The 25,353-nt window shown below is 36.6% G+C and overlaps 1 pseudogene; it reads left to right on the top strand.

Moving 5' to 3' along the window:
• The first annotated feature begins 19,449 nt into the window (after positions 1-19,449).
• LOC125276262 lies at positions 19,450-24,468 on the top strand (annotated as a pseudogene).
• Positions 24,469-25,353: the final 885 nt, after the last annotated feature.

Here is a 25,353-nt window from a genome sequence, read left to right as displayed (position 1 = left end):
AAAAGATGGACGACGCGACGCCGCTTCCTTCCATTGTAATGAACTGAGGCCAAAATGGCTGACGATGGGCGCTGACATGTTACGCAAAAACGTCATAAAAAAAAAAGTTTGCAACCTGGGCATGCGCAGAAGGTATCGTCCGTGGAACCGGAGGCGGAGCCGCTGTATCAAACTTCCGCCCAGACGACTGCGTCATCATTCATGTATTTTAAATAGACTATAAAAATTATACACAATTTAAAATTCTACCTATAAAATAATAGGCTATTCTGTTTCTAGAGCAATAATATTTTTAAGACAGCAAATTCAGTAGATAAACTAAATATAATATGCCACTAGAAACAACTCTAAATCGTCAGAAACGGTCCTGCCATTTTAAATCAAGTTCAACCTATGAGTTCAACTAACGTTACACAGGGGTGTGATTCTTCCGGAAAAATTATTCTTCCGGCTTTTCCGACCTGAAAATGATGCTCTCGTAAATCATGCAAAAAAAAAAAAAAAAAAAAAAAAAAAAAAAAAAAAAAAAAGGGGGGGGGTGGGGGGGTTGCGGCGGTTGCGATGGGTCGAGTATTGGTAAACATAATGACCGCTCACCGCTGTCAACGTTTTTTGTGCCTCCAATTCATGTCGTCATGTCACTCCGCAAGTAGTCCAATCATTTGTCACGGTTGAAGTTCAAAGTGTACGCGCACCGTTATGAATGCGCACACAGTGAGGGAAAAAAAATCGCGCCGCATGATCTCGCAAAGCAACGCGCAGAGAGACCAGACAGACAGTGGACAGACTAGTGAGTTTTTGTGACAATTGTGAGGGAAATACACAATTTATACCCATAAACTGTGTAGTCAGCCGTTCTCCCTCCCATCTGCACCGTGTGAATTGTGAACGCAGGCAGGTCTGTGAGTTACAGGGCGCTCCGTGTCTCCGTCCAGTTTAGGCTAGTAACTAATAGGCCTATGCTGTTATATAGTTTATAGGGGTGTGACGAGCGAGACTAAATTGTGACGAGATTTCTCGTCGAGGCGAAAAGTAGTCTCATGATGTTGCCATGACAGAGTGTTAGGATGATTAGGAAAGAATATGCCACCGCTACGTTTACATTACGCCTCCACTATCGTTTTGCTTTGTATTTAAATAAAAAACATTTAATTCAGTTGGATAACGGTCGCCACCGCTCCACATTCACAGAGTACGCGCGATCACGAAAGTGAAAGTAAACGCGATTTCAATACCTCGCATTTTGAAAGCGGCTCCCTGATGAATACATATATCTCTCAATATGAAAGCTATTTTAGGCTGGGCAGTGTAGTTGTACGCATCTCTTAGCTCTGTATCAAAGAAAAATTTGGTCTTATTTGCACTTTGAATATTGAGAGAGTGCGATTATGGTTGCATTTATTGTAAAGTGTTACCATAAAAATGAAATGAAATGAACAGTTTTCTCTTAATCTTATTAAGCACAAACAGTAAGGTTTCATTTGTTAACATTAGTTAATGCACTGTGAACTATCATGAACTAACAATGAATGACTATTTTTATTAACTAACATAAACAAAGATAAATACTGCAGCAAAGATATTGCTCATTGTTAGTTGATGTTGGTTAATATGTTAATGTTAATAAATGAGACCTTATTGTAAAGTGTTACCATTTTTATTTTTTATTTCTATGATCAGTTTGTGGAAAGGAGTTCAGTTAGGAGGTCAAAAGTTGTAGAAGCTCATAAATCATGTACAGTAAGGTCTGAAGAGACTGAAATCATACAGGAGAGAAGTCAGTAAGTTGAGTTAGTGGCAAAACCTTTTACAGTACTTGAGTATTGTTGTCTTTTACTGCATATGATAATTCATACTCAGAAAGTAGAACTGAAATGACATTCATTACAAGATGATTAGTTAAAACATTTCAAATACACCTGCAGACTACTTTTTCTAGTCATGTATTTTACCATCTTGTCTCGTCTCGTGAACTCAATCTCGAGTCTCGTCTCGTGAGATACCTGTCTCGTCACACCCCTAATAGTTTATATAGAATTAAGTTAGCATTAGCAGAGTTGTGTGTTTTGCAGCACTGAGCAGTTATTTTACATAACTTTATCATAAAAAAACAGTACAAAAACAAGCCACGCCCCTCCATAAGCCCCTCCCCATAACAAAGCCCCGCCCCTATGGTAAGTGCACCGTATAGTTTCCTGCTTTTTTGTCCTTTGCCAATCACACCTATGGTTACAGGAGATCGATTGCTGTAATTAGAGTAGGCTATCATTAGTTTTGTCCTGCTAATTATTATTTTATACCCATAAAAATAATAAGTAACTGCCAGATAACGATCACCTGCTTTTTCCCGACATGGTTAACATTAGGTGTGTTATCTTAACTAATAACATTTATTAATTAGCTTATAACGCCCACATTTAATGTTACAGAAAAAAAGTTCAGTGATCCGTCAGATCCTGTAGGTTAGTACAGATTCTGTTAGTACAGTTTACTGCTGAACAACTCATTTTGTTGGTGTTAAATAACAAAGAAATCGAAAATTAACAGTTAATACATCTTCAATCTCCCCTCGAAGCTCCGACAGTCCTCAGACAAGCTGTCAATCAACTTCGAATCATGACGACACGCCCCGTTTTTATAGCATCAAATGGACTACTTGCACTGAGCCTCGTGACGCACATCCGGTTTGTAATATTACGGCTCAGTTGTTTCCGGTTATATATATTTTCAATACGCCGTTATCACATAGATAACTAAACCCCTCTTAAAACGAGAGTCCTCGGGATGATTTTAAATTCCAGACATATTCAGAGACAAGAGAAGAGATTCTGATGATTACCGTGTACAGACCTTTCCAAACTCAACGGAACTTTAAGTTTTAATCCAACATAAACTGTGATTCTTTCACCACAGGGTGTCAGCGCTCTAATAGTGATTGCAACGCTGCAGTGTGAGACGTGAAATAAGATCAGAATGAACATAATATTTTAGTCTCTATTCTGTGCCATTTTTTCTGACAACTATTTATGTAATTCACACATTTATGACAAAAATCCTAATAGTCAAGGTAGTTGCGCTGTCATTGCGTTATTCTTTAAGATTAATTAATAACACCGTTAAAGCAGTTATCACATTCATTCAACTATTTCAAACACTGGAATAAAAGAGCAGTTTTAACTTTTTTTTGTTTGTCTTGCCATCGTGATAATGCGTTGTCACCCATCGTTACTACACTTACCATAGTAAAACAATGCACTTCCTGTGTTTATCAGTCAAATTCATTTAAATGTAAATTTAACAGGTATGAAATATGATGACTAAAAGAAAAACACTGCTAATGAGAAGACGAGCACTTGACAGCGGAAGGTTAGTGGGGAAATATATTTATTTATTATTCAGAATGCGCATTTGGAAGGGAAATATATTAATAAACATTTCAGCAGGTTGAAGATAATTAATGTTAATGCAGAGAATATGATTACTTGTTTAAAAAACATTTCGCAGCCCTAAAATGTAGTAATAATCTGCGTTTTCACAAGAAGCTCTCTGTATATATGTGCGCTGAACGCTGACCGGAAACGCTCGAGCCGTAATAAAAGCGGAAGTAGCTGTGCAAGTAGTCCATTGCTAGCTAAAATCTAAATCATCACAAAAACGAACAATTGAATATATATCAGCGTGATAACAATTACCTTAAATGACCAAAACCATCTTTCAGAAAGTTTTATTTCAAGCAGAATTTATTTTTAAGTTTTCACTGAAGTCTCATTCGACTGCATCGAGAGGGCGGGTTTTATGACCTGTACTGCATCCAGCCACCAGGGGGCAATCAAAGAGCCCGCAGCTTCACTTTTCAGGATGTATGAGACACACCCGAGCTGAAGGTTTGCTCTATGAAAGACAGTGACAAAGACGAAAACTAAGGACATTTAATCTATAATTTTATTTTATTTTAGTTAGTTTTGCCAAACACACATTACAGTTTTGGTTAGTTATCGTTTTTTTTGTAATGCCTCGTTTTTATTTTTATTTCAGTTAACGACGATGTTTTTTCCCACCTAGTTTTCGTTTTTTCGTTCGTTTTCGTTAACGATTATAACCTTACTCACCTTTCCGACAACGTTAAGTCGTCTCACCGGACAACCGCGACAATCTCCTTCTAGTGCCGCTCATGCAGGCTCAGATCAGGTGCCGGTCGCGTGCAGCGCTGCAGCCACGTAAACAGAGTTTGCCCTTCCCCTACTCACTTTCACTTTCGGACGGGTGCCCGAATATGTAAGTGGCTTTGCGATTGTATGAGGCTTTGCGATTTTTTTTTATTTTTATCTAGGCCTACGTGAAATTCTGCATCCATTGTACGATTTTTTTATTGATTTTTTTTCCACCTCGGAAGGGCAACGTGAGTCGAGAAGGGCATATGGGCAGTTGCCCGGGCAACCTGAGCAACCCCCCTGTGCACGTCCCTGGCGACAGGAGTTCAGAGCAGCGGGCCGATCTCGATCACACGACCATCAGCGCTGTGAAGCGTTTGAGTTCACAGCAGAATTAACGACATCGCTATAAAATCTTGTGAGAAGCATTCCCTAGTGAAAAAAAAGTATGCTAAGTATACTTGCAGCAAGACTAATTATTAGTATATTTCAAGTGTGTTAATGATTAGTTCATTTAAAGTGTGCTATTTTGAAACAACTAATTTTGTACTAAGTATATTTAAGTTGAAATTAAGTAGTATTAAAATACAACTTTAAGTATATTTAGTATACTTTTGTGTGCTAAATTGGAACAACTTCAAGTATACTTAGTACACTTTAAGTATATGTCTGTGTAGGAACTAATTACATGCTTGATTAGTGATATTAAAGTGTACTTAATTTGTGTTATAAGTATATTTTTTGTTATAATATACGTTGTATTATAAGTATACTTTATTTCTGTCATAAGTATACTTTATTTCTGTTATGAGTACACTTTGTGTTATAAGTAGGCCTACACTTTATTTGTGATTTAAGTACATTACAAAATAATTACGAGTGTCTTCAGAAAACACAAGCAATATACACTGATTATATTATGTTGACTACTGTATTTTGAATTACATAATCTCACACAATACAGTTGTGCTACTATTTAAATACAGTTTAACATTTTCCCAAAGTTGAATGCATTTGTTTTCAAGGCCACTAAATTAAATAAAATATAAGAACATCACTAATGAAGAGACATATTTCATTGACAGATCCAATGGTATTTATTTAAACAACATAAGATTCAGCAAAACTTACCATGTTTTTCATTAAAGAAAAACAAATATTGGACCATGGTGACCCTCTATACACAAATACAAATTACACATTATATTCCATTTTCTGATGAGCTTCTCATTGTGTCTGATGGCACAATGATGACCGCAGAGACTCGTGAAGAACAGCATCTGTTGACAGAATATACCAAAGATATAAAACAGCATGTTCAACTCTTTATTCACGTTTACAATAGTCTGTCTAAATCCTACATTGAACCAATACTATTTTTGAACAGTAAATGAGGATTAGCAGCAGGGAACTGTATCAGAATGGCATGTCGATATTTTCGGTACATAGTCAGGCATAAAACACTTTATGAATTGATATCGAATAGGCTACGGGCCGATTTAACCAATCATATGAATGTTTTGGTGCTGCATACAAACATGTGCCATAAACCACCACACAAAAACTCAAAACGGAGATATCAAGCCGAAATATTGCTCTCCGTTTGTTAAAGAAAATAAAATAAAGTTTGTTAACTGGTAGACTACAGCTTACCTCCAAATAGCAGCACTTTTCTCCGGTTCTTTCAGGATCGCGTAGGCCATTAGATTAGCCGGTTGTCGTCGCCATCACGGTCAGGCTGCGATGCCACTTGATTGAACTGGTCAGAATTCCCAAGATTGAGCGATGTATTGCGCTTTCAGTGTTTTATTAAAGGCTCATGAAACCCCCCTGTTTTACCCTGGTCGTTCACACCTCTGAGTTTCAAAAAGTCTGTGAAAATGGGCGTGTAAAGCTCTGGAAAAGTGGGAGTGTAGAGGGGGGGAAGAGGGGAGAGAACAACCAATGAAGCACAGACATAGAACACACTCATTATACAGAATAATGAATATTAATATATGAGCACGGAGAGAATGACAACAAACTCCCAAGCACAAGGAAGAAATGTGAAAGAATATTTAATAGGGCTAATAATAGGCTACTTTAATTACATTTAGGAGCACTGCAGTCTCAAAATCAGTCTTTCAGAATAATCGTGTCGTTGCGTTCAGATAGGCTACACCACTGTATCAGTGTCCAGTTTGCACATATAATTCATTTGAAGAAGACTTGATGAAATATGTGTGCATAACTGTACAGTGCTGGTTAATGTTTGGTGCAGGAGAATGTGTGAAATAAAAACTTAAAACACTTTATTCTGTATGAGCTATGAGCCACGTGGCGAGTGTTGTTAAACTCATCGCGGAGCTCCGTGCTGAAACCGAGCATATGCGCGCTCCGCCTGTATATCATAAAAACAATCGTATTTTTCATGTGTTCGTATTCAAACTCCAGTTCTGACCGCATCGCCAGCAAAATACAAACAACACGTGCTGTGCTGAGGGAAACAGCCTACGGCTCGCGTGTTCCCACATGGAAAAAACCTATATAAACATATATGTTTCAATATAGGTTTTGATATAGGTTTTACATATATGTGACATATATAAAATTGGCCGTTTTCCTATATTATATGTACATATATGTACATATATGCACACATATATGCACACATATATGTACACATATGTACACATATATGTACACATATATATATACACATATATGTACATATATGTACACATAATATAGGAAAACGACCAATTTTATATATGTCACATATATTAAAAACCTATATCAAGCCTATATTGAAACATATATGTTTATATAGGTTTTTTCCATGTGGGACCAATTTCACGTGTTCGTGTAGCGGTGTGTTTTCTGCGTTGTGTCGTAATCAAAGACAGACTGCGAAAAATCTTGCCATCAGGTCCTCACTTTATTCTGTATAACACAAATGGCAATATATGAGGACTTGTGCAGCATACAAACAGCATGCGGCAGCAACGCACAACGCTGAGAAAGAGAGATATTAAAAGTAACTTAAGTAAAGAAAAATAATCAACGAAACATCTGAATGTACATCACAGAGGGGTTTTGGATTACAATCATACAAATATATCATGTGAATTCAGCTGTTACATGAAACATGGCCTTAATTGAATCACCGCAAAAACTTTGTGCGACCTACCGCTGTGATGTCTCATGCAGACTGGGAAGCAGCAAAGTGCGTCAACACCCCAAGTCAGCATGGCGGCAGGAAACCCCAAATATGGTCATGGCAAGTGGAATCACAAAATAATTGTCTAAATACATAACTGCTACATTCGCACATACATAAGTTCTTGCATAATTTTTTTCGTTAATTCTTAGTTTTTGCCTTGATAATAGAAAATATGAGCTAGGCATTATGTATGACAGTCAAAAATGAGATATGAGCTACAAAATGACCAGATCCTGCCATTAGCTATATAGAAGACATATCTTGTATGTATAGGGCATATATATGGATATGAAGAAGCAATACAGGAGACCTATATTTCCTGTATATGCACATATATGCACCTCAATTTTGCCTATATGTGGCATATATACACATATATGCAGTATATATGCGCATATATGCAGCATATATATTATCATATATGTGCATATATGCAGCATATATGTACATATACACTGCATATAGGTTTCATATATGCGCATATATCCACATATAGGTTCTTTCCATGTGGGTTTGAACGTAGCTAGAGCAGGCAGAGGTGAATGAACGGCAGAGGTGAATGAACAATTCTCCGCTGTAATGCGATCTCACGCGAAAATATTTTCCATTTGTGCTGGTAGATTACAGCAAAACAATGCACATGCACACAAACCTCTGCTCTGGTCGCGTCACAGGAAAACACATTGTGTTGTAGCACAACAACGATATGTCTCTGAATGACAAGAGACCAAGGCGAGAGAAAATATAATCGTATGCATACTACAGAGCAGTGATTGGATTGAAGGAGCTTTATGTCATGAATATATATGTCGAGAATCTACGTCAGCATGTTCGAAAGTACACGATGACATCAGATTTTGTGCATCAGCTTTTCAAACAGGAAGACAGAAATTGCTCTGAAAAATGCAAAAATAACTATTTTTCACTTATGAATAGGGATGGGTACCGAAACCCGGTATTAAATTGACCCCGGGGCTAAATTTTGAAAGACCGGTATATCGATAAGCTCTGACGTTAACGGTTCTGCTATCGGTACTGGAGAAATTATGAAGAAAATACACGTGCATTTATTATTGCTATATAGACATTATCTTGCAGATTCTATCTCGCCAGAGTCGCCAGCTGTTTCTATATGCAATAATATTAGGACATTTGTCCATGATGCATTTTTGCTTTCGCAAGAAGAGAGATCGCGCTCACGCAGAGAAGCTACAGCACGCGCAGCCGCTCACATGAAAGCCCTGTTTAGCCTAATGGTGACGATTGAGGAGAGAACTAAAAAACTAAACGTCTGCATACACTTTAGGCCTGTGCTTTGATATTAAGCTAATTTTATTTTTGATTTTGATGTTGGCTTTCAAGGATCATCAGAAAGAAGATATCTGAGGTAAAACTATTAAAAACTTGCCGCGTTTCGTCTGGCACACCTTCATTCTCTTCACAGCTGCGCGCGTTCGTTCCTCCCTAAACTCAAACTTAAGGTAAGAATCAGCACAGTCGGTGATTGTTGTAAAATGCAGTCTTTACTGTTGCTAAATTGCAGTAAATGTTTGAAAATTATTATCAACGTTTAAAACGTTGAAAGCACAATAATCCGCGCAAGAGACGCTGTTCCTCAGGCTGAATTGCGGCGCGCGCTTCAAAACGGATCGCAAATAGACAAACAAATTACACGTTGGGCTTCAGGTGCACGTCCAAAAGATCAAATACACACAATAGTATGTTAAAATTACCGGATTGGAGTGTGTTTAGCTACATACATGCAGTTTATATCGGAAGTGTACATGAACAGCTGGGAGAAAATACGATGTGTGTTAATATCTATTGTCTTAAAGTGACAGCAGTCACCTTCTGACAATTATGCCATCAGTGTTAATCAAACAACAAAATGCAAAGAGAAAATCACTCACAGCACTTCTTCTGAATATAGTTAGCTTTAATAAGAGTTAATCTATTAATTTATACTGTGAAAACCATGCAGTGTCACTTTACATTTGGTTACTTAGATTTCTTTTATAGGCTAGGCCTATATTACTTACATGAACACAATGACAAATGAAAGTACTTTATTTCATTTGTGTCTTTGTTTTATTGTATTTGGCAGTTTGTTTCTTTGTTCATATTCTTACTGTATCTTATATAAAACACCAAAAATGCCAGACACTATATAATATAAAGCAAAGTTAATTCAGCTCTCTCTCTCTCTCTCTCTCTCTATATATATATATATATATATATATATATATATATACAAAAAGTACCGATAAGAATACCGTTAAAGTACCGGATCGATAAGCAGTATCGGTAAGAGTAGTAATACCGTTAAATCCTTAACGATACCCATCCCTACTTATGAATAACATTAATGAGTACCTTTAGTGTTTTCAATGATGTGCAGCCTATACATATCTGTTTACATCTCAAAAAAAGTGTTTTGGGGTTTCATGACCCTTTAAATAAATTATACATTGCGACATTATACTTCACCTGAGTGACTGAGCGAGGGGATTCAGACGACGACCGTGATGTCAGCAACTCTGATTGGCTGAAGGCAGTGAGCAACAAAATCTGATTGGTCACAGACCAAGTTGAAGAGACATTTGAATTCCGATAAGTAACCACTCAACATATGTTTTCGCATGTAATGTTACTTGTGCTGCTGGTGTGTTGTTTAATATAGATTTGTGTGTACCATTGTAAAATGATTCTGCCAGTGTAAACTTAAACATTTACACATATTTGGAAATTGTATAGGCTACACTGCATATACTAAATGGGCTTGTAATGCATTCATACTGAAATAAATAGCAAAAGTAATATAATGAATTCCAAGGATAAAGAAGTAAACTTAAAAAATATACTCAAATTTCACTTTAGATACACTACAACTTCAGGATATTAAATGATGTATTTTTTAAATATACTTTCAGTGCATTGTTACAATGATCATTTTCAGCACACTGTTAAAATATACCTCAAATATATTTTTATAAAGTGCAAATAAATACACTTTTAAAAAAATAAACTGAACTTACACTTCAAGTATATTTTTCAAAATATATTTTTTAGAAAATATACTAAAGTACAATTATTTTGAAGTGTGTTAAAAGTTGTATTGTGAAAATATGATACTAATATACTTTTTATATATTTAATGATAGTACATTTTTGTTAGTATATTTGCAGTGTACTATAGAAAAAGGGAATATATTTAAAATACAATAAAGTATACTTTTTTTTTGTCACATTCGTCACAGAATTCTCTGTTAAACAGATATCAGATAAAACAGTGCTGATGTGGAAACTGTTTGATATCAATCTGTGGTTTACCAGAGAATTCTGCAAGCGATTTCAAGATTTCACAGCGATGATCACAGCATTAATTCTGCAGTAAACTCGAGCGCTTTCTTCACAGCGCTGAGTAAGCTGGAAACCATGAGAAACATCGTGCCACTAACACTAACAGAAACAACTTGTTAGTGAAAATGGCAGAAATGGTCTGTTTTCGAGTGCTTTTAAGTGCTTCACACAACTTCCCAGCACTTCAAATCTTTAAATATTGCCAAATTTGATTGTTATTTTTAATGTGACATCCAAAACATTATTTGTTCATCCTTCATATTTGCCCCCATTTTTAAAACTAAATGTTTCACAATGTAGGAAAGCAAACACTTATTTAGAAATAAAAAAGACAAATTATCACTAGTAGATGTTGCCGAGGAGCACTTATTGTCTTATTAGCCATTTCCACACCCTACCCTAGTATATATTTTTAATATTTATTAACAATAAAATAAAAGATAATAGTGTCTGCATCTCAACTTAAGCTCAGTGCTTTTCTGTCAGCCCTCACAGCGCTGCCAAATCAGGAGCTGACCAACAGATCATATAAAATAGCCTACCTAAAATAAAAAATATTTTATAAAACATAGCCAAGTAAAACGCTGCAACGTGACAATACAAACAACAATGACATCAGAAATGGATGTTAGCGCTTCGCTTAGAGATCACTCTATTTCATTCATAAAGTCAGCGCGCCGCGTAAGCACGTGCCATTATTTCCGAGTGACACCACAGTTATAGATATTAGTTTTTCTCAGTCACTTTGGTGCATTTCTCACATCACTATTTACATTTGCACAACAGTTAGTTCAACCTCCACAACATTTAGTCATTTGTGCACATCATAGTAGCAGTTTCTCATTCCTTCGAACAAATTGCAAATGCTTTTGAACATGCATCAATTGCTTTCATACAACTCTCTGCTGTTTTATAACATTATCATTTACTTATGTCATGTCAGTCAAAATTAACTATACTTGTGAATGCTGAATAGTCATTCCATATAAAACTAATAGTCCTCATTTCATTGCTTGAGTCATTACATACAAAAATGTTGAACTAGTTGTCAAAATCTGTCAAGCAAATTTTACACTTTTTTTTTTTAAATCTTTTTTTCCTGAAAATGTCTCCTAAATTGAACAGTTTCTCTCAAGTGAATCTCAACTTTCACTGATGAGAAGGGGTGTGTGAAGCATTAGTTGCAACCAATGATAAGCCACTTCTCTACAATCACTGTCAGAGCTGAATCCCATAAACCCCCACCCCACTGAGCAAATTACGTCCAGAAGACGTCTTTTTGAGGTCTTGTCTCAGGTTGAAAAGACGTCCACTGAGGGGCCAGAATGAAAGTTTTTATGACATCTTTTTTTGACGTCTTCTGGACATCCGATATAGACGAACACGCAGAATCACCAAAGGAGAAAAATCACCATTTTTAAGCCACCATCGTGGAGATGAGTGTTTGCTTTAGTTGGGCTCTTGACCCTTGCCTTATTACAGTTTTTCTCAGTCGCTTTGGTGCATTTCTCACATCACTATTCACATTTGCACAACAGTTAATGCAGTTCTCAAAACAATTAGTACAAACTGCAAAACCTAGTTGATAACCTGCAAAAGCGTGTCACTTGCTCAAAATGGATAGGTCATTCCTCAAAAGCAAGTATTCGTGTCAATGAAAGTGTCAGTGTCATCAAGATGAAGAGTCCTGACACCATTGTTTATGAACAAGATAGTCAAATGGCTTTGTCATGTTTTCATTATGACAGTTTACTCGGTCAATGTTTTCCAATGCAAAAAAGTCCGATCTTGGTGACACTACCTGAAAATGCTCAAGACAGCACTATATACTATTTGCACAGCCATTTGAAAAATACAGTAAAGTTACACATTACTGTATATGTATGTTTGAATATGTTTTGAATATGTATGTTTCACATTTTTACTGCATATGCTCTTTGCAATTCTAATTTGTTCACAGCATTGTGCAAAAGAAAAATTACACCCTTATTTGCAACAAACATAAACTCCCTTTGGGTAGAGCTGTGCACAACTGTAAACAATATTGCAGTACATATGGCAAATCTTTACTGTAACACTACTGTACACTACAATACACTAAATGTGTGATGCAGTAAAGCTGTACGTCTAAATGTAAAATGTACAGTGACAAGTTCTTGTCCCACTGCAAACTTCATGTATGACACAATGACAGTAGTGCAGTGCAGATTGTTTAGTGCTGAATTCATGTCCATTTATACACACCTGTTCTCCTGACAAAATGTTTGAATAATTGAATTTACAGTGGTTCTCCCAACATTTGGCTGCATCCTTCAACCAGCCTCAGCCATTTTGAGGCTGTGATTGACAACATGATCCACAATTGTAGCCCTGATTTCATCAGGGATCTGCCTATTGGCCTTTTCTTCCTCTTCCCCTGTTTTGTCCCCTTCCCCTTCTTCCCCGCACCCTTACCCCTTTTCCATGAGGCTGACCTTCCACTTCTGTGTCACAGTATTGTAGAAATGGTACACACTATGTCCTGCTTGGTTCGTATATGCTTGTAAAGTGGGGGTTTATGGGATTCAGCTCTGACAGTGATTGTAGAGAAGTGGCTTATCATTGGTTGCAACTAATGCTTCACACAACCCTTCTCATCAGTGAAAGTTGAGATTCACTTGAGAGAAATTGTTCAATTTAGGAGACATTTTCAGGAAAAAAAGATTTAAAAAAAATGTGTAAAATTTGCTTGACAGATTTTGACAACTAGTTCAACATTTTTGTATGTAATGACTCAAGCAATGAAATGAGGACTATTAGTTTTATATGGAATGACTATTCAGCATTCACAAGTATAGTTAATTTTGAGTGACATGACATAAGCAAATGATAATGTTATGAAACAGCAGAGAGTTGTATGAAAGCAATTGATGCATGTCCAAAAGCATTTGCAATTTGTTCGAAGGAATGAGAAACTGCTACTATGATGTTCACAAATGACTAAATGTTGTGGAGGTTGAACTAACTGTTGTGCAAATGTAAACAGTGATGTGAGAAATGCACCAAAGCGACTGAGAAAAACTGTAATATTAGAGTTTGTTTGGGCTGTTTTAACTGAGTCAAAACAGCCAGACAAGCAGAGAAAAATGATCAGGTGTTGGTTATGTTTTCACATAATCATTATTTGACCTGAATCACTGAACTCATGAAGAGCCCAATCTCTGAATTAGATTTACATTATTGATTACAGCATCACTGTGATTTAACAGCAGAAGATCAGCTTTATCAATATAATATAAAGGATTTCACATGATAAAGAAATCTTTCTCTTAGGCACACACAGACATCAAGAATCAGCCTGTGAATCTCAACGACGGTGACAAGCAACATATTCTGATCAACAGATCAACTCTGAACATTAGAAAACAAGCTACTAAAAAGTCACATAAACAGAACAAAATAAAATATGAGAATAAAGGAAATTACTAAGACAATTAAGCTCATAATTTATTCATGCAGCAATGCATGATGGGAGCCATGGATGAATTTTGATTGGTGGCTCCCAGAATGCACTGCAACATGCTTTTTGATGGTCACCACTGTTGAGATTCACAGGCTGATTCTTGATGTCTGTGTGTGCCTAAAATGAAAACCTTTTCTGAAATCATTTGAATCATATTGTAAAAGCTGATCTTCTGCTGTAGAATCACAGTGCTGTTGTAATCAATAACGTAAATCTAACTCAGAGATTGGGCTCTTCATGAGTTTAGTGGTTCAGGTCAAATAATGGTTATGTGAAAACATAACCAACACCTGATCATTTCTCTTTACTTGTCTGGCTGTTATGACTCAGTTAACTGCCCAAACAAACTCTAATATTAATAAGGCAAGGGTCAAGAGCCCAACTAAAGCAAACACTCATCTCCACGATGGTGGCTTAAAAATGGTGATTTTTCTCCTTTGGTGATTCTGTGTGTTCGTCTATATCGGATGTCCAGAAGACGTCAAAAAAAGACGTCATAAAAACTTTCATTCTGGCCCCTCAGTGGACGTCTTTTCAACCTGAGACAAGACCTGAAAAAGACGTCTTCTGGACGTAATTTGCTCAGTGGGACTTTACAAGCATATACGAACCAAGCAGGACATAGTGTGTACCATTTCTACAATACTGTGACACAGAAGTGGAAGGTCAGCCTCGTGGAAGAGGGGTAAGGGTGCGGGGAAGAAGGGGAAGGGGACAAAACAGGGGAAGAGGAAGAAGAGGCCAATAGGCAGATCCCTGATGAAATCAGGGCTACAATTGTGGATCATGTTGTCAATCACGGCCTCACAATGGCTGAGGCTGGTCGAAGGGTGCAGCCAAATGTTGGGAGAACCACTGTAAATTCAATTATTCTAACATTTTGTTGGGAGAACAGGTGTGTATAAATGGACATGAATTCAGCACTAAACAATCTGCACTGCACTACTGTCATTGTGTCATACATGAAGCTTGCAGTGGGACAAGAACTTGTCACTGTACAATTTACATTTAGACGTACAGCTTTACTGCATCACACATTTAGTGTATTGTAGTGTACAGTAGTGTTACAGTAAAGATTTGCCATATGTACTGCAATATTGTTTACAGTTGTGCACAGCTCTACCCAAAGGGAGTTTATGTTTGTTGCAAATAAGGGTGTATTTTTTCTTTTGCACAATGCTGTGAACAAATTAGAATTGCAAAGAGCATATGCAGTAAAATGTGAAACATACATATTCAAAACATATTCAAACATACATATACAGTAATGTGTAACTTTACTGTATTTTTCAAATGGCTGTGCAAATAGTATATAGTGCTGTCTTGAGCATTTTCAGGTAGTGTCACCAAGATCTGACTTTTTTGCATTGGAAAACACTGACAGAGTAAACTGTCATAATGAAAACATGACAAAGCCATTTGACTATCTTGTTCATAAACAATGGTGTCAGGACTTTTCATCTTGATGACACTGACACTTTCATTGACACGAATACTTGCTTTTGAGAAATGACCTATCCATTTTGAGCAAGTGACACGCTTTTGCAGGTTATCAACTAGGTTTTGCAGTTTGTACTAATTGTTTTGAGAACTGCATTAACTGTTGTGCAAATGTAAATAGTGATGTGAGAAATGCACCAAAGCGACTGAGAAAAACTGTAATACATTATATATTATAACAAATGCCTGCAGAGGGCACCAAAAGCCTGCTGATTTTTGTTGTCAGAAAGCACAGCACGTTCAAAGCCACGATCAAAGCCAAACACCATGATTAAAAATATATTATTAGTTAAATAATATTATTCGGCCACTTCTTTGTGATAGAAATGCTGCAGCCACTGTAATTTCTTCAACAAGAATATGTGCACATCAAACATGCAAAGACAGAGCGAGTGTTTAAACTTTTATTGATGTATTATCCTGTGTAAGCGTAGATTTAAGAACAGCATTATGTAGCTAATACTGTATTATGATTTTTAAATAGTTTTATTAAACCATGCATCCTTAGAAAACTGTCTAATAATGTGGTTCATGGATGTGCGTCCATGGAATTCTCCTCTTCTGATATTGACAGCCCAACCGATATCTTTACCATGGTTCAAAACGCAATGCATAGCACAATAAAATAAGTGAAATTATAATATGACATAAATTTCACTAGTATCATATCAGGCAGATGTGTTGATGGTGGTCAAACTATTAATGCAGCGTTAAATGTATAAATAACCATTAAATATAGCTAAAACTTTCAGGTTTGTGAACATAGGCTAGCCTACCTGAAAGAAATAAACGGGATGGATCCATCTAGGGCTTTTTTTCTTTTTCGCTTCTCATCGCCAAACAGCAGTTGCATTGTCGCGGGAATAGTTGTCAGAAGTTTTCAGCCAGCAGCAAACACGAGGTGCGCGCGTTCGGGAATGAATGGCGTGTCGCGGAGGGAGGGCTGCTGAACTCGACAAAGCCGACCTGATATAGTATTTTTTTTATTTGTTTTATTCAGTAAATATATTTGTTTGACAGGGAAGCTGTGCGCAAACAGGAATATATATTCATTTATTAAAAAAAAAAAAAAAAAAAGCACCCCAGAAAAAAGGGCACTTTCCTTTGAAGAAGAAAAAGGGACTTGGGTAAAGTTGGTTTTATATTCGCACATTCGGACTTCTGATAAATTCAGACTTTCCAATAAATGTGCAATAAATTAATGTTTGCGAATTTTAAGCAGCGACATGATATTGACAACCAACGATTGTCAACTTACAACATTTTTCACAGTCGATCAAAATAGGCAAGTATTGTTTTAATATTTACTTGTGAATGTCCACTGAATGTCCAATGTAGTGTGATTAACAAGGCTATTGAATACGGATGTCCGAATGTGCGAATATAAAACCAACTTTACGTGCTCAAGCCCCTTTTTTTGTCTATGTGTGCTCGTGCCTGATCTTTTGGTTAGAAAAACATTAAAAATTCAAATCTACATTTTGATTTTAAAAAGTTCATAATAAAAACGTATTATTTATTCCCCCAAAATGCAATAAATCCATGACACTTTTTTTCAAAATGCAATTAATCCATCAATATAAATGTTATTTTTCAAACTGAAAATACACAACAAAGTAAGTTGATTCACATATACGACAGAGTCTAAACTTTGCCAATATTTATCTTGTATACAGGCATTTTACTAAAAATACATTCAGTCGTCGCTCCCAAAATGAATTCAACGGGTTATCTTGTTAATGTTATAAATTATTTGTCATTACCGATTAAAGAGTATCTGGCGCCACCGCACGGTTAAATAAACGCGTGCTTAAAGGGTTAGTTCACCCAAAAATGAAAATAATGTCATTAAAGGTACAGAGGATATTTTCGTCGACTGAGTTTTTGAAATGAGCGCATGCAGAAGAACAATCCCCCTCCTTCACAGCTCATTTCAAGTGAACGCCTCCCAAAACTCGTGCACGAGTGTTTGTTTACCACCGGCATTCGCTGTGTTATTAAGCCGGGCACACATTTAACGACTAGCTAAAACATTCTGACTGTGCTCAACATACAGCGATAGTTTCCTGCTCCTGAAGCAGATTTATATTCTTTCACATGGAATTTGAACACCGACTGTAATCGCAGACTGAACGCAACTGGCTCTGACTGGACGCGTTTGAGCGCGATCAGTCATAAGTATCAATTTACATTCATAATCGGCCTTACAATCGTTAAGCCGTGCACACACTTAGTGGATTCATTATGTCGGACTCACCGCAGGTGACTCATAATCTGCAGTTGTTACTCCTGTCTCCCGACAAAAACATTGCATGCGGCGCATGTAGTGTGGAAAGTTACTAGAGCGCGCAGCCGCGCGTCTCTCACAAGGAACGTCATGGCAGTGATTGACAAGCCAGAGGGCCCTACCTGTTTTTAGGGCCCTACCTCGTGCACAGATGATGTATATTAATAATATTCCTTTCAGTGCACCTAATAAATAGTCTTTTATCACTTAGTAAAGACAGTTTCAAGTAATATTGCAAAAATGTATAAAACAAAACATCCTCTTTACCACCTTTAATTACTTACCCTCACGCTGTTCCACACCCGCAAGACCTTCCTTCATCTTCGGAACACAAGTTAAGATATTTTAGTTGAAATCCGATGGCTCAGTGAGGCCTCCATAGCAGCAATGACACTTCCTCTCTCAAGATCCATTAATGTACTAAAACATATTTAAATCAGTTCATGTGAGGCGTAGGTGACTTTGTTTCTTCAGTAGAACACAAATGATGATTTTTAACTCCAACCGTTGCGGTCTGTCAGCCGTTTAATGCGTGTCAATGGGAACTTTGTCTATAAGAGTCAAAAACACGACAAACAAATCCAAATTAAACCCTGCGGCTCATGAGGACACATTGATGTCCTAAGACACGAAACGATCGGTTTGTGCGAGAAACAGAACAGTATTTATATCATTTTTTACCTCTAATACACCACTATGTCCAACTGCCTTCCACATCCGGTTAGTGAGGTCTGATCACGCTCTGACAACGGAAGTGATGTCTAGCACTCATTGAAGCAAAGCGTGAGAGATCACGTCCGTCATCAGAGCGTGTTTTTTTTACCTCACTAACCAGATGCTGAACACAGTTGGACATAGTGGTGTTTTAAAAATAAAATTTTCCTGATAATTTACTCACCCTCATGTCATCCAAGATGTTCATGTCCTTCTTTCTTCAGTCGAAAAGAAATTAAGGTTTTTGATTAAAACATTCCAGGATTATTCTCCTTAAAGTGGACTAATCCTTTAATGTAAGCCCTGTTTGTGAAACCAGGCCTATGTGTGTTGAAGCAAGGCTGGAACTAAACTCAGCAGAATTTCTGAATTTCTCTTTCTGAATTTCCACTCCAAAGGCTTCACAGTGATGCAAACAATAACAATGGTGTCTGATTTTCCGTGTCAAGTATAAAATAAAGTATTCAGTATTCACAAAAGTATAATGTGGCACTTTAAGTTATCAAAATGCTGTGAAGCATTTTAAGCAACAGTGATATTTTTTTCCTCATGTGTCATGATATAAAGCTTTCACACAGGCCTATTTGTCACACGAACCCTTTCTTGAGTCACATATACAATTGCAGATATCCACATTTTCTCTTACATTTTCTCATATTCTTTGAGTAATAACAAAGTTATTCACAAGTTTGTTATTCAGAATAACAAACTTATTCTATAGTCTTTGGTAATAATGGTCACAATAATCACACTGGCAAACATTCAGATGAGTCAGCTGTGATGAAAAGAGATTTTAACTGAAACTTTAAACTCTTCTCAGGAGTCATCTGTAATTTCAGGAATAGTTCCAGACAGCAGTGCTGGACTGATTCAAGGGTTCAGAAATGAATATAAAACATTTTCTCTTATTTCTTTATCTCATCAAATTTCTGACCCCAGGTAACTCCACTGAAGAGCAAGAGAGAGAAGTCGCTCCTCCTAAGTGGACTAAAGTTCTTCTGGCTCTTCTGGGTTTCTCTCTGGTTCTTGCTCTTGGAGGTCTCTGCGCTCTCTGGATGCTTTGTGAGTAAAACTGATACTTGATATTTGCTCTGTTCAGAGTGACAGAGTTACTGTAAGTACTTATACTTGACCTCAATGTACAGTAGAATTCACAACGCAATTTTTAGTTGTTTTTTTATTTGTAAAATCATACTTTTCAGCAAGCTGTTTTATTAGGCAAGTATTATCAAACCTCCATATTGAAGATGTAAACTGCCATTAACAAACTCCGTTCAAACTTTGTTTTGTAGATAATTTCATTAAAGGATTAGTCCACTTTTAAATAAACTTTTCCTGATAATTTACTCACCCCCATGTCATCCAAGATGTCCATGTCTTTCTTTCTTCAGTCGAAAAGAAATTAAGGTTTTTGATGAAAACATTCCAGGATTATTCTCCTTATAGTGGACTTCAATGGGCACCAAACAGTTGAAGGTCAAAATTAGTTTCACTGCAGCTTCAAATTGTTCTACACGATCCCAGATGAGGAATAAGGGTCTTATATAGTGAAACCTTCACTCATTTTCGAAAAAAAAAAAAAAAAAAAAAAATGAAAATTATATAAGTTTTAGCCATAAATGCTCATCTTGAACTAGCTCTCTTCTTCTTCTTCTCTATTAGAATTCTGGCAGTGTAGACACTGCTAAGTGTATTACTGACCTCCACAGGCCAAAGTTTTGAACTAATTTTTATATGCAATTGTAACACGGTTCGTAGATGTGGGAAGAAGGAGGCGGGAACCGGCGAACGTTCAACAAAACTTTAATATATAAATAAACAAAGAACAAAACAAAAGTAATGCCGGCAGACCCTCGCGGACGTCTGCCGGCCACACAAACATAATAAAACATAAAATAAAGTCCAGGCCTGGTCCTCTCTCGTCCTTCAAGGTCGTTGCTCCTCCTTTTATGCTCCCGGAGCTCCTCCGTGAGAGACTCAAGGCCGGTGCGCCTCCCAGGTGTAGCTCGTTAACTCTCACGCCACCGGCCTCGCGCCGTTCCCTCACGGCTCTCGCCCGCCCTGGTCGCCACAGCAATATTGCTAGTTCGATAGTATATAACAATTAGTTCAAACTTTGACCTGTGGAGGGCAGTAATACACTTAGCAGTGTCTACAATGCTGGAATTCTAATAGAGAAGAAGAAGAAGAAGAAGAAGAGAGCTAGTTCAAGATGAGCATTTATGATTAAAACTATGATTATAATTTTCATTTTTTTTCAGAAAATGAGTGATGGTTTCTCTAAATAAGACCCTTATTTCTCATCTGGGATCGTGTTGAACAATTTGAAGCTGCAGTGAAACTAATTTTGACCTTCAACTGTTTGGTGCCCATTGAAGTCCACTATATGGAGAAAAATCCTGGAATGTTTTCATCAAAAACTTTCATTTCGGTAACACTTTACTTGAAGGGGTGTGCATAAGACTGACATGACACCTTCATAATCATGACATGACACATGTCATGAATATGAAGGAGGTTTTATGAATGTTTATGACAACTGTCATTAAGTGTCATTCGCTCAATTATGTCATTTTTAATGCAAAGATGACATTGTTTGAGATGTCCGAGTTATGACAACTTGACATAAACCAATACATCATAACCTGTCAGTGTCTTTGTCATGACACTTGACATCATTTAGCTTTATGGGTTAACATTACATTAAACTGTCATGTAGTTGGTTTTGACATTGGCTGTCATGAGGCCATTATAATAGTGTCATAAATATGTATCTTGAGCTCAAGTACAGTGGTACAAATTGAACTTGTCATTAAAATGTCATTAAGTGACAAAACTCTGACAAATAATTTTATAACAGTGTCATGACTATTTTTCATTTCATTTTTTTAAGTTTCCTCCAACAGAAGGTCAGATAATAGACAATTTCAAATTTCGTAAAAAAGATGACACTGTTATAAAATAATGGTAACACTTTATTTTAGGGTCTTTTAACTAGTTGCTTATTACTATTAGCATTCATATGGCTAAAATATTGACTGTTTATTAGTACTTATAAAGCACATATTAATGCCTTATTCTGCATGATCTTATTCTACATTCTTAATCCTACCTAATACCTAAACCTAACAATTAACTATAATAAGCAGTAAATTAAGAGTTTATTGAGGGAAAAGTCATAGTTAATCGTTTATATATGTGTTCCCATACTGAAGTGTTACCAAAATAATGTAATGTAATGTTAACCCATAAAGCGAAGTAGTTTTTTTTAAGTTTGATAATTAATCTGCTATGTCATGTTTATGACAGGTTATGATGTTTTGCTAATGTCAAGTTGTCATGACAAAGACACTGACAGGTTATGATGTGTTGGTTTATGTCAAGTTGTCGTAACAAAGACATCTCAAACAATGTCATCTTTGCATTAAAAATGACATAATTGAGCGAATGACATTTAATGACAGTTGTCATAAACATGCATAAACCCTCCTTCATATTCATGACACGTGTCATGTCATAATTATGAAGGTGTCATGTCAGTCTTATGCACACCCCTTCAAGTAAAGTGTTACCTTAATTTCTTTTCGACTAAAGAAAGAAAGACATGGACATCTTGGATGACATGGGGGTGAGTAAATTATCAGGAAAAGTTTATTTAAAAGTGGACTAATCCTTTAAGTGTGCAAGACATAGACTTTCCTCAAAAACATATTTTCCACTGTTGCTTTTGTCTTAATCAGATAATCATAAACTGGAAGCTCAAGAGATCAACAGCACAGGTGAGAAAACTATATTTCATAAACGGCAGTTTGTTGAGTGTTCATTGAACTGACCATGTGAGACATTTTATCTGCTTGATTTTGATCTGCTTCCCATTTTCTTCAAGTTATGATAAGGGAACTGGTGGAACTTGAAGCCAACTACACCAGAGTTTTATTTGACATTTTCCATAAATTTTTTTGAGCATTTAAAAATGCCACATTCTTCTGTTCTGACTTCAATTTTCTAAATGGCTGCTTGTTTCTCTTTACTATTTAATTGTCTTTCCATCAGCTCTGAAGAAAGAGTTTAATGATCTTACAGCCAGATACAACACACTCAGAGAATGGCTGTCCTTTAATGATGGTGAGTGTCAGTTTACAAGCTTAATGTGACACAAAGTGTGAATATTTTTGCTCATGGATCCAGTTTGATTAAGTTTATGATCTAAATAATGGAAGGTTTAATCACACTTTATTCATTATTCACAGCTCAGTCTTGTAAACTCTCATAGATGGCTGGAGAGCTTATCCTGGAAAGCTGTATTTTTTCAGCTGTGATAAACTGAACTGGTGGAGCAGTCGAGATGTCTGTGTTTCTAAAGGAGCCGATCTGGTCACCATAACCAGCAAATCAGAACAGGCAAGTCAGATCAATTAGAAATTAATAAGTTTTAATCAAATAAAATTAAAAGTTTTTAAAGTGTTTCTATTTACCTTCCAATTTACCTTCACATATACCAAAATCAGTTATTTTACACTATCACTTATGTACATTTTCTCCATTAGGATTTCCTGGTCTCTAAATTTAATGCGTCGCACTGGATTGGTCTTAATGATCTGGACACTGAAGGACACTGGGTTTGGGTGAACAACAAAACTCTCAATGAAACTGGAGTACAGTAAGAATCATGTCTAAGAATGTTAATCAATGTACTAATATATAGCTGTTCTCTAAAAATATTACTGCAAATGCATTATTGCTTGTTTGTGTCTTAAAGGTTCTGGTTCACCGGAGATCCAAAACAACCTAATAACAACAGAAATAAAGATCTATCTGGAGAGAATTGCGCTTATCTGGGAAAAAGCAACGGCTCTTGGTATGATGCTTCTTGTAAAACACAGAAAACATTTATCTGTGAAAAGGAATATTAATTTACCTCCATCAGTGGTACTGTATGTTATTAAAGAGGTCTATCATGTACATGCACAGACAAAATATATTGTCAGCAAATTTCAGACATTTCTGCCATGATTGTTGCAGATTTTTGTCCAAAAATATTGTTGCTAAAACTGTGCTGCGGTCAGCAGGGGGCAGCCTTGCAGTTCTTCTTGGAATAACCAAGTGCTATCTATAAGTCTAAAAATATTAATATCTGGACAAGATCTGGTTTGTGTGTGTGTCTAAAATAACCGCAAAAAAATAAAACATTTGGTGAAGTTTAAAGCATTAGTTTACCCAAAAATGAAATTAATGTCATCATTTACTCACCCTCATGTCGTTCCAAACCATAAGAATTTCGTTCATCTTTAGAACATAAATAAAGATATTTAAAAGAAATCTGAGAGATCCCTGCCCCTCCATATATGCAATTGACACTTTGACGACTCAAAAGAGATCATAAAGATCATAAAGAGATCGTAAAATTAATCAATGTAAACACAATCACTTTATATGATGAAGATTTAATTCAGGCTTTTTGTGTTCCGGAGATGAATGAAGTCTTGTGGGTTTGGAACAACACGAGGGCGAGTAAATGACAGAATTTTCATTTTTGGGTAAAAAATCCCTTTAAGACTGCAACGCTTGAACCAATGTGTAACATTCCCACAACACCTGATGCAATTACTTGCCATCATGTCGGGGGCTACGTCCGAAAACTTAAAAATGCTGCCTTCGGAGGACACGTTCCAAGGTAGGAAGGCATTGAGGCACTGGTCAATTTTTGAAGGCAGCATAGATGTATCCTTCACTGCCTTTGATATCCCACAATCCTGTGCTTTCCATTCTGTGACAGTTGAGCTAGAAAAATAAAGATGGCATCTGAAAGTTGTGGTTTCTGGTCAGTTTGTGTGTAAATGTACATTTTTGACCAACATTTTCCACTTCTGATGTCATTTCTCAAGAAATTACTACTGTAGTAATTAAATATTTGTTTATTTCTCACCAAAGCTCATGCTGTTTTGCTGTAGATCATTAAACTGTTACACTGCCTCTGAACTCAGTTTTGTGAGGTGCCTCATGCGCAAACGCTGCCTGCAGCGGGAAGCGAGGCAACAAATCAGCTGCCTAAGTTTTCGGATGCAGCCAAGGAATTTCTGAAAACAATTTAACAAAAGGTGGGATGCTGTCACAATCCTGGTTCTGTTCTGTAAGGACTTTTATGTTGAAATGTATTCTCACGCTGCATTCCAATTAGCCTACTAAAGCTCAAATTATAGTTCACTTTTAACGTGTACACAAGGGTCAGCGTACAGTGAGTGTGATGTGAATTTCAGTGTGGCGTCAATTCACAAGGTAGTCAAAGAAAAAGTGCATAAACAGAACAGACATGAACGCATGCAAGCTACAGCGACAATGGAGGTCTATAGATGAGAGATTGTGTGAAGAGGTTAGAAAGAACCCTCATTTGAACAATTCTAGCATGAAAGAATACAAAGATGTGGGCAAGAGATTGCTCAAAACTGCACATACGTTGAATACCTGCGTATGCGTACGAGTCAGTTGAAGTATACTTTGCAAGGCTGTGCGTATGTGTAAAATTACACTTAATGTATACTTTTAATACCTCAAAGTGGACCAAATTTAGTCCCAAGTGTGCTTATTTTTTGTAAGGGGTGTGAAGGTGGTCGACAAACACAAAAATTTGCAATGGCAT

The sequence above is a fragment of the Megalobrama amblycephala genome, linkage group LG9 (genome assembly GCF_018812025.1).
Source record: "Megalobrama amblycephala isolate DHTTF-2021 linkage group LG9, ASM1881202v1, whole genome shotgun sequence".
NCBI lineage: Eukaryota > Metazoa > Chordata > Actinopteri > Cypriniformes > Xenocyprididae > Megalobrama > Megalobrama amblycephala.
The sequence above is the reverse complement of the archived record's forward strand: the minus strand, read 5'-3'. Positions and strand labels throughout refer to the sequence as shown.